At 41.8% G+C, this 10,144-nt stretch overlaps 1 long non-coding RNA gene across 1 annotated transcript; it reads left to right on the forward strand.

The window, feature by feature from the left end:
* The first annotated feature begins 4,506 nt into the window (after positions 1 to 4,506).
* LOC135491697 (uncharacterized) lies at positions 4,507 to 6,432 on the forward strand. Its single transcript, XR_010447866.1, has 4 exons — positions 4,507 to 4,537; positions 5,393 to 5,456; positions 5,757 to 5,822; positions 6,228 to 6,432. It is a non-coding gene; the product is annotated as an uncharacterized LOC135491697 (long non-coding RNA).
* Positions 6,433 to 10,144: the final 3,712 nt, after the last annotated feature.

Genomic DNA, 10,144 nt, shown 5'->3' on the forward strand with positions numbered 1-10,144 from the left:
GGCCATATTGGTTACTTGAAGTGTTTGAAATGGCGGAATGTTGAGAATCATGCCAATATATTTATCTATTGAAATAGATAAATGGAGAGGCGTCATTTAAGGGATCCAGTGGTGGCACAAAATTTCCGGTTCTTTCGACTACCTGAAGGTATTTGAAATAACGAAATTGGTGTTTAACTCATGCAGTTCATTGACTGATGTCAGTAATATATATATTACCCAGATGCCCAACTCCCATAATCAACTACCTGAGGGGAAATCGAAATCACGCATTTGGTTTTAACCATTCAAAACTCCCCATTCTAAGCTTATAAGCGTTTCGTGATACGTTTCCTTAAAATTAACCGGGTTTTCCGCTAAGGGAGGTTCCAATGTAATTTTTTTTACCTATCTGGTCTGGTGTCTACGGTGGCCCATAGAGGACATGCGTTTATTTTCAATTATATTAGAATATTTTTCTTTTTACAATGCGTTTTATTTCTCTCGAATTCCAACCGCCGTCGGATTTATTTCTCACCGCCGAAAAAATAATTTCCACCGCCGGGTAAAAAATAATAATTCCCACCACCGCGGTGGAAATTAATATCCACCGCGGTGGAAATAATATCCACCCGGTGTCAATAACGAATTAGCTCCCGCTCCGATCTTTCTCATGTTGTTACTCTCCTTGACCTGATACTAGTCCAGCCACAATCGTGGTTGTAAACATATTATTTCCACCACGGTGGATATTATTTCCACCGCGGTGGATATTATTTCCACCGCGGTGGATATTAATTTCCACCGCGGTCGATATTAATTTCCACCGCGGTGGTGGGAATTATTATTTTTTACCCGGCGGTGGAAATTATTTTTTCGGCGGTGAGAAAGAAATCCGACGGCGGTTGTAATTCGAGAGAAAAAAAACGCATTGTAAAAAGAAAAATATTCTAATATATTGAAAATAAACGCATGTCCTCTATGGGCCACCGTAGGTGTCACCACTATCTTTGTGACCTCCCAGTCCTTGAAATGAAGGATTCTAAGGATGTCCTTCAAAATATCATCTGTTGCCGTTGCTGTCAGCATAAGAAGATTGCAGGTAATCCTGGGTAAAATATCGGCTATGGTCCTATATGCAGGACGAAAGTCTTGTCCCCTGCAAGTCATTTTTCATACAATTGAATTAATATTTATAATATTTTAAGAACATTTTTATATATGTTGAAGCATTCTCAAAAGCAGCGATTGTATTGAAGCATATTTGATACCACTTCATCACACTACTATTAGTGCTAAGGAATTTATGGTAAAAAAAGAACACGTGCTTTTTGTGAACTCCATGTAAAGTGGTAGTGCCGACCGAAAATAAGATGACAGGAAGAACTACCGCTAGATGTTCTCGTGAAATCCATGTTTATTTATGATTGCAAAACATGTCAAAACTGATTCGCGGTAAACTTGCCAACTTGATAAACAGTGCACCTCATCTAAAACAAGTAATTTCACTTGTTGAAGTCGGTTTTTAAAACATCTCCCATTGCAGATTTCGGGGGAAGTAATGACCACTTTTTACTGCCCTGCTAATGCAGCTGAAAGACAATTTCACTGAACTAAATGATCATGCCAAGAGGGGATGGTGTAAGAAATAAAATTTGTTCCAACAACATCATCATTTATTGTAATTAATGAGATTCGGGGGAACTCGGTATTAACTCGGTATTAGCGAGTTTCTCCACTGGAAGTCTACAAATTACGGATTACGACTTGCTCTTTATCGTAGAAATTAATCACAAGGCTTATCAACGTCCGTGACCCTTCGAAGGTGCATGTGGGATTCAAGAGATTTCAACGAAGTACCCCAAAATCTATGCGGTGGACATCCGCGAAGGTAGTGACTCGTGCGGAAATATCATGCGTGACTGTCTGTTTCTAAATGAATCCGGTGGGTTATTTGTTTTAACGTATACCCCACTTGCAAAGTTATTCTGGATGCAAAGTTGGGTAGAACTTCTCCATCCTTATTTCGACCGTCACTTATCTAACTACATGTAATGAAACTGATAAGTTCCGTATATGTTGACCTTCCTAACACAGCATGAATTCATGCTGTGTTAGGAGAGGGAGCGGAATTTGTTTATACTTTCGTAAAATCAATATTACTTTTGATATTATGGTGAATATGTGAAAATACAATGTAGTAAGTTGGAGTCTGATGTTTGGTGTTTAGCGCAAGGTGGCTTTTTGTGATATAAATCCTTTTTCTTATTTGAATTGTTATGCCAAACAACATGTAGAGAGGGAGCGCAGTTTGTTTATATTTACGTATAATCAATATTACTTTTGATATTATGGTGATATGGGGGGAGGGGGGGGGGGGGGCATTGGTACCTCCTGTTGTATACCGTATGATTAAAAAATATGTGAAAATACAATGTTGTAAGTTGGAGTCTGATGTTTGTTATTGAATAAATATTTAATTGCTGTTATAATTGAAATATTGTTTCCTTCCTGGTCTGGATAGACTGCACATGTAGATTCAGCTGGATGTCTTGTGGCGTCTCTATCTGGGCTAAGACAAGATGAAAGTGACTCAAGACACTGGACTGGGGGTCCAAAGTCTATGATCGTTGTCACTGTAGGATACGAAAATGCGGCATGATCAGACTGCTTTCCCGCCCCAAAATGCGGCCCATGTAGAATTATTACCACCAAGTGTTGTAATTGTCCTGAAAATGACATACTGTAGCACCTCCCTTAGCGGACACTACTATATATGAAAAACACTAGGTTTTGTCACAAATTGGTCGTTTGCATTCAATTTGACCTCTCTAATCTAGACACCTCTCTATTAAGGACGGCAATTGTCAGTCCCGAGTGTGTCCTCAACTGTAGTTCCGAAAGTAGGTACCTTCTCGACCTTGCTTTGATGTTTCGGCCAGTATCGGCAGTGTTGACAGTCTATACCGGTCTTGGATGAGGCGGGCTTTGCAGATATCAATGCCCGTAAGGGACTAATCACCAAAGTGAAATATCCCTGAAAAATACATAAGATTTATACGAGGTGGAACTAGTATTTCATTCGGGTGATAAAAGCAGCGCGTGCTACACAGTCAGAGATTGCAGATTTAAATATCCTCGGGGAGATGGCCTAATTTTGAGTTGATCCGAAATGTCGGATTTCAAATCCGGAATCAAATTCACCAAACCATGACACACTAATACATGTATAAGAAAGAAATTGTTCAAGGGGCAGCTGTATGTGCTAGAGCTGGAAATAGAAGCAGCTGCTCACTGGAACCCTCGGAAGAAGACGCTGTGAGCTTGCTGGTTGAGATCGACAAGTTTTTCATTTCACTATTTTCCGCCTTTTTTGAAATCTGGAGACATCAATATTTGTTGCATTATCTCCTGTTGCCATTTAGGCGTATTTTCTGTGCGACATGCGCCTATAGTTTTGCTGTGACTGGTCACATAATAGTTAGCACCGCCAAGTAATGGGACAACCGTTGGATGGTGTCAACGCATTGCTGTCCCTTATTGTCTAGTGTCGCCCCTTTACTGGATAGTCGTTGCCGACCCGGCCGTTTTTCAATGTAATTTTCCAATAATAAGAAGTTACTTACTGGTGGGAACTGTGATGCTGGGACCACGAAACAAAGTGTTTTCCCACACCTCGTCGGTAGTACTGCCAAAACATCCCTTCCTTTTTGAACATTCGTCACCACTTTTTGTTGCCAAAATCTCAAAGGGGGAATGTCGCACATGATGATTTTGATAATGAAGAACTGACAACGTGGCAGTGCATAGTTCTCGTACTCGGATTAAAGGAAACCTATACAGGGAAACGCTTATAAAAGTTCGTAATTTTGAACGGCCCGGATAAAGCTGAGGCGTGAATAAGCTGCCATTGCCAAATGTTAGTAGTTTCGAGTAGCCAATGAGCTGCATAACAAGTAATCACCATGTTATTTATTTCTACCACGTTCGGCTATTTTAAATAAAGCCTTGTGACACGACTGGACGCAAGGGCCCAACGCGCCGCGTAGCGGCAAAAAAGCGAAGCTGGCGAAACATTTATAACGGGTCACCGTCACTTATTATTGGACTTATAGCGCATTTACGGGGTTGCAATTATTTTGCTTTATAGTGTCACCAGGAAAGAAAAGCATGCGACCTAACGCCGATCTATTTGTATAAAGTGATAATTGGAAGGTATATAGTAGGAAATATCAATAAAATAATCATTCCATGTCGTCTTTTGAGGGCATTTTTGATTGTAAAAAATATATGTGTACGTCACCGTAGTCTCTGCAATGATAATTTTATCAGAGCAGTCTCGCGCAAGTAGAAGTTCTTTACCTATTAGTTCTTCACTTATTAGTCTCAACGTCTGGCGCAAAGCCAGACGTTTTCCATTACGATTTCACTACGATGTTTGACAAGAAGGAGCAGTGCGCGAGATATGCTAATGAGCAGACTTCCCTCGCTTGAGTTTCTGAAGAATGTTCCATATCGCGCTAAGCTCATCACTGCTGATTGTGACAGGCGTGCAGCGGTAGGTATCTGCTCCCCAACTTCCACCCTAATACGGTACAATAAGTTACCATGATGGGAATGGGACAATGCCCTCACTGTGTATGGAGTCATAGGGATAAGAAGACATTATTCATTAGTGTTGATACAAGTGATTTTGCCCAAAAAGCATGCGCATTCAAAAAACAAAATATGCAAGGTATCACGTACATGACCATGACGACGTGCAGAAAGTGCACTGGCCAGTGCATACCCTATGGCTATGTACTAGTAAACATGGTAAACATGAACAACATCATTATTCATCGGCAGTTCATTTTACTCCGAGCTTTTCCTGAAACATATAGCCATGATGATTAGGCCTACCATGTACCATGACCAATAACAGCACTAGATCATGTAGATGTCAACAAGTTCACATGAACCGTATAATCCCGCATGGCGCATGTGGGGCATGCGTCTAAACCAAAGCCCCAAAATCACTTGTTTTGGTCTATTTCACTTGTGTTTCCCCCGTCTCCCAGTCCATAATACATTTACAGTTTACAATCCCCGATCATGGCCCAACAAAAGGTCATCGGTTGACTAAAGGAACACAACTGTTCAATGGATTGTGTTGAATGCGATCAAACTACGTCTTTTCAATCGTGGATTGTAAATTTAACCCCATGGGCCTAGAGAATGCCCTATAACAATACTTTCGACACAGTTATTATCTCCGCTGCCTCCACCATGTTACACACAGTGCTCACTGCTGATTCTAAAATGCGCCACCTAGTCAAAACAGGACATATGTTCTTCTAGGAATAGATCTCTTTCCAATATTTCGTCATTCCACTATCGTCATCACCTCATCATACTTTCATTGACATTACAGGCACACATCCACAGAGCACTCTTCAAATCATCTACACAGTGGTTATCCAACTAGGATTATAAAGGTAATTTCCTAGCCCCGCACAGTGGGTTTCAGTCTTGATAAAGGGGCACTATTGCTAGCAGCTAGGTAGGCAAGATAAAGTTAGACGAAGTAGCCGATAGGGGTCTCTCACCCCTCAAAGTCCGTCACAACTATTCAAGTTTGTACAAGGAATACATGCAGCGCTGACTCTAACAAGACCCAATGGGAATGTCGCACAGTCATCTGTCAAAAACAAGACCTATGTTGCAGTATGATCTCTTGCCAATATTTGATAATTGCACTATCGTCATCACCTCATCATACTTCATTGACATTACAGGCACACATTGACATAGACCACTGTTGCAGTCAACGACACAGTCGCTATCCAAGTAGCATTATAGAGGTAATTATCATTATCATACCTCATTAGCATGTGAACCAATCACGTCGCGTCCTTTGCGATTACGGCAAAGCCTCATGGAATAATGTCTTTCACCGTTGAATAATTTTTCATATTCCATGCCTACAACTTCAACTTCTTCATATTCCATGGCTAGAAGTTCAATACTAATATAATATCCAAGATAAAGTTACAAGAAGTAGTCAATAGGGGTCTCTCACCTCTCACTGTATGTCCACACTATTCACGCTTGTACGAGGAATACATTCAATGCTGAATCTAACAACACCCAGTGCCCTTACTCTGTATATTAGTCACTGGAAGATGGCCCATTTCACTCCTTGCTTCTACTTCACCTATAGTCTCATTGCAAACGCCTCAGTTCTATGATATCACATTCACTTTCAGCTGTCATGCAACGCAACAACTGTGCTATCTGCCATCGCACATCAACGAAGAAGTGCAGCCGCCCACATTCCACCTCACGTCTGTTCGACCAGCTGCAATCCTCGAGGACGCCCCACTGTACCACGATTTCACTACGATGTTTGACAAGAAGGAGCAGTGCGCGAGATAGGCAAATGAGCAGACTTCCCTCGCTTGAGTTTCGGAAGAATGTTCCATATCGCGCTAAGCTCACCACTGCTGACCATGACAGGCGTGCATTGGACTGGTACAGGTTGGAACTGAACATTGAATATGCTGGTGGTGACGCTTTCTGATGAGAAGTTGGTCGTGACTGATGCAGTATCCTTGGACTTGTCCACAGCATCGTTCAATCATTGCTCTCTGAGCTGCCTTGATTCTGTACTTACCCAAATACTAAGACCAAATGCCTGTTGACTGTGCTTTAAGAGAGACTGGCGCCATGCCTAGAGATATGACTGACCCCTATTGGCAAATTTGTATGACTTTATCTTGCCTACCTAGCTGCTGCCTATAGTCTCCCTTTAACTGCGGAGCACTTCAAAGTCGATAAAATGCCATGTTCCACCTTTTAATGTGTTCAGACCGCCATTTTCAAAATAATCAAGTCAGGACACTGCCTTCTAGTCTCATAATAAATTTTGCTTTCCTCAATAATAACATTTCTTCTTCTTCAATGCTTTCATCATTCCAAACTTCTCCTCCTCTGACTTTTACAGGGGTACAGTCATGGCAATCAAAACCCAAATACTGAGACCAAATGCCTGTTGACTGTGCTTTAAGAGAGACTGGCGCCATGCCTAGTCTCTCTTAAAGCACAGTCAACAGACACCAACCCCCTCAGACTCAGAAACCACAAACGCCCAACCCTTCCTGCTACCTTAATACTTCTGGATTTCTTTAAAGAGGCTCCTCGATAAATGGTTACATCGACTCGAACAGTGAAGTTCCCTGTCACAATATACATTATTGTGGGCCCTGTTTGTGCCGTGGAACTTAGGCCCAACCAAGTGATTTTTATGTTTCTGGTTGTCATTATTATAGTGGTTGGCATAGCCTACTGTGGACACTTTCATTTGTGGATTACTTTGTCATCAGTATGTTTGATCATGAAAAATGGACATTAAAGGTATAACTGAATGGCGCCAACATGTGGGTTTAGAAGGTCTAAGTATGCATTAAGTGTTTCAGATTATGATTGTGTCAACTCCGGAAAACAGATCGATACAGTAATATCACTTTAATCTATATCTGTTTATTGATTGGACCTTGAGGCTCTTGATCAGTCCGAATGGCTCGGGATGACGATAGCACCGGAGTTTGGAAATGGTCTAACTTTGAACGAGTCATCTCCGATGGTCGGCGAACACCGAAAAAAGGTTAGGAGATGACATACGGGCTGATCAAGATGCGCGAAGATATATGTTTGTACTTGTACCGGTTTACCTTTATCATCACAACGTATCAAAACCAAACCCTCACAATAGTGTTTGATAGTTATAATGACGGAATAAGCTATGTGTGGCCGTGCACACACCTCGTACTTTATCGTGGTTTGCCCGATTTCAATATTGTGTCCTCATCGGTATCTATAAAAAGGTAAGCACACTTTTTGAGGTAAACTGATTACCATCCTTAGGGCCAAAGAGAGATGAGATGTCATATTAAGTAAGAAAAACAAGATTGCTTTGCAGGGAAACCATCAATTCTGTGAACGTCGCTTTCAGCGTCACTGCCCAGGATCGGACGTCTATATCTGATTACGTGGTTTCGTTCCTGCTTGAATTGGCCGCCATTGCTACCGAATTGCCTACATGTAGGCAATTTTCATTTTTAAGCAACATTTAGGCCAACGTGCCACACGAATGTTTGTGATAATGGCTAAATAAATGCATTATAATAAAATATTTTTGTTTTCAAGATCATACATTTTTGTAATTTTATCCCCAAAGTGAGTACGAATCTGTGGTCGCGGCCATTTCAGTCAGATTACACTATATAATCGCAATGTGTACTGGACAGCGATGTCATGACAAGGAATATGATGCTGGCAGAGAGAAAATGCTTGATTATTTTGTCTTCTTTGGAGATTGCATCGCTTTTGCATTTTATTGATTTGCAATAATACTATTTAACATATTGTTAGAACCCTAAACGGAAAATCCACAAACACAAAAGCTTGTCGATTATGTTGAATTAGAATTTAATAGATACTCAGCCATTGACAGAACCAGCAAACGAATCGTCACTTGTTAAAACGTAACATACCAGTAACATAACTTGAACAAGAAATCATACAAATGGAGCAACGCAACAATGTAATGTAGGCCACCGTCTTACATCAAACATGATCTTGACATCTTGACATGTTCGGAACCAGACTAGGGATATGGAATCTATAACTGGGGCTATCCATCCGCTAAGATAGGTCTCTTCCTGCCAAGCATCTTCAAAATGGTATATAAGAGGACGGTACTGTCTATAAGAACATTGCAGTTGCACAGACACGTGTATGGAGGCAGGCCCTGCATAGATAGTTCATTGTTTGAAGTGAATAAGGTCATCGATTTCCAACCTTTGCTTCCAAAAATGGTGATGCCCCAATTCGCGCATCTTTTCTTCACACTCGTTTGTATGTGGCAATACGGGCCAGAATGGACAGAAGGGAATGTTCAAAATGGCATGGCTCCACAAGAAGGTAACTTAAACACATCCGCACTGAACCCCGATCAAAAATTCTGCGTGTATTATTATTCAGTGCCACCATCATTGTGAAGTAGCTTTTATTATTGCTTTTAATTGGCATGCGTACTTCACTGCTCGGTTGTCATTGACTTGCTTGGTTAACATGTAGCAATTTCGGTGAGCCTCCTCAATGGGAAGGACAAAATTAGGGGTAAGTTTTGATAAGCCCGACATAATGTTGTTTGAACCATACAGGTCAGGCTTAGGCAACTTTGCCACCTATTACGTAGTAGTGGGGTTTTTCGATAGAGCCGTTTTTAATACACGTTGCCAAATCATGAGACCACTTCACAGCGCTTACGACGTCATGATGTATGACGTAGGTCTATGACGTAGGTCTTGCAGCACATGTTAGTGGTTACATCGAACCAGACAGGTCACGAATGCCATTGCGCAACGAGCATTTATCGTGGATCACTTGTTTGGTAGAAACCGTGGTATGCGGATGTCACTTCGCCGTTCTCCTGCTGAAGTGTTAGTTTGAGGCCAGGTGTGTCGAGTTGGGTGTAGAGGCACCTTCTGCGTCTTCTATCATCTCGCTGGAAGTATTGGGGGTGAAATCCTGAAGATTTCGGCGGAAGTGCGAGAGAAATAGAAGCTAGAGGGGGGAGGGAAGATCGGACCTTGGATCCCGCAAAGTTTTCATTCCATCTTATTGTTGTGGGGGACGGCTGGAAAATGGCTGCCCGCATTCGAGAAGCGGGCTCTGACCGCTTTTGCAGCGCTCGCCCTATACCGAGGCAAATGGGTCTCGGCATCCGCTTCCTACTCAACGAGAGCGAAATACGGAATGGACAGATCCATTCATTTGGGCAGAATTTATACCGCCCATCTGACGCTAGAAGGCGCCGATGGTGTAGAGGCACCCTCAGCGTCTTCGATCATCTCGCTGGAAGTTTTGGGGGTGAAATCCTGAAAATCTTGACGTGTTCCTCTGCCGAGATATCCGATATTTCACATCAAAACTCTCTTAATACCCCCCATAACTCCCAAAACACGTATAAATGTATCGAGGAGAATAGATTTATACTGGTAGTTTCGGGATAGCGGCAAGAGAAACCGCGTCAAGGAGAGTAGAGGCACTGGCGAAAATTCTGCCTGTGTAGACAATATAGATAAGGAAATAACAGCGGAAGAAATTGTCGTGTCGAGCG

The sequence above is a fragment of the Lineus longissimus genome, chromosome 7 (genome assembly GCF_910592395.1).
Source record: "Lineus longissimus chromosome 7, tnLinLong1.2, whole genome shotgun sequence".
NCBI lineage: Eukaryota > Metazoa > Nemertea > Pilidiophora > Heteronemertea > Lineidae > Lineus > Lineus longissimus.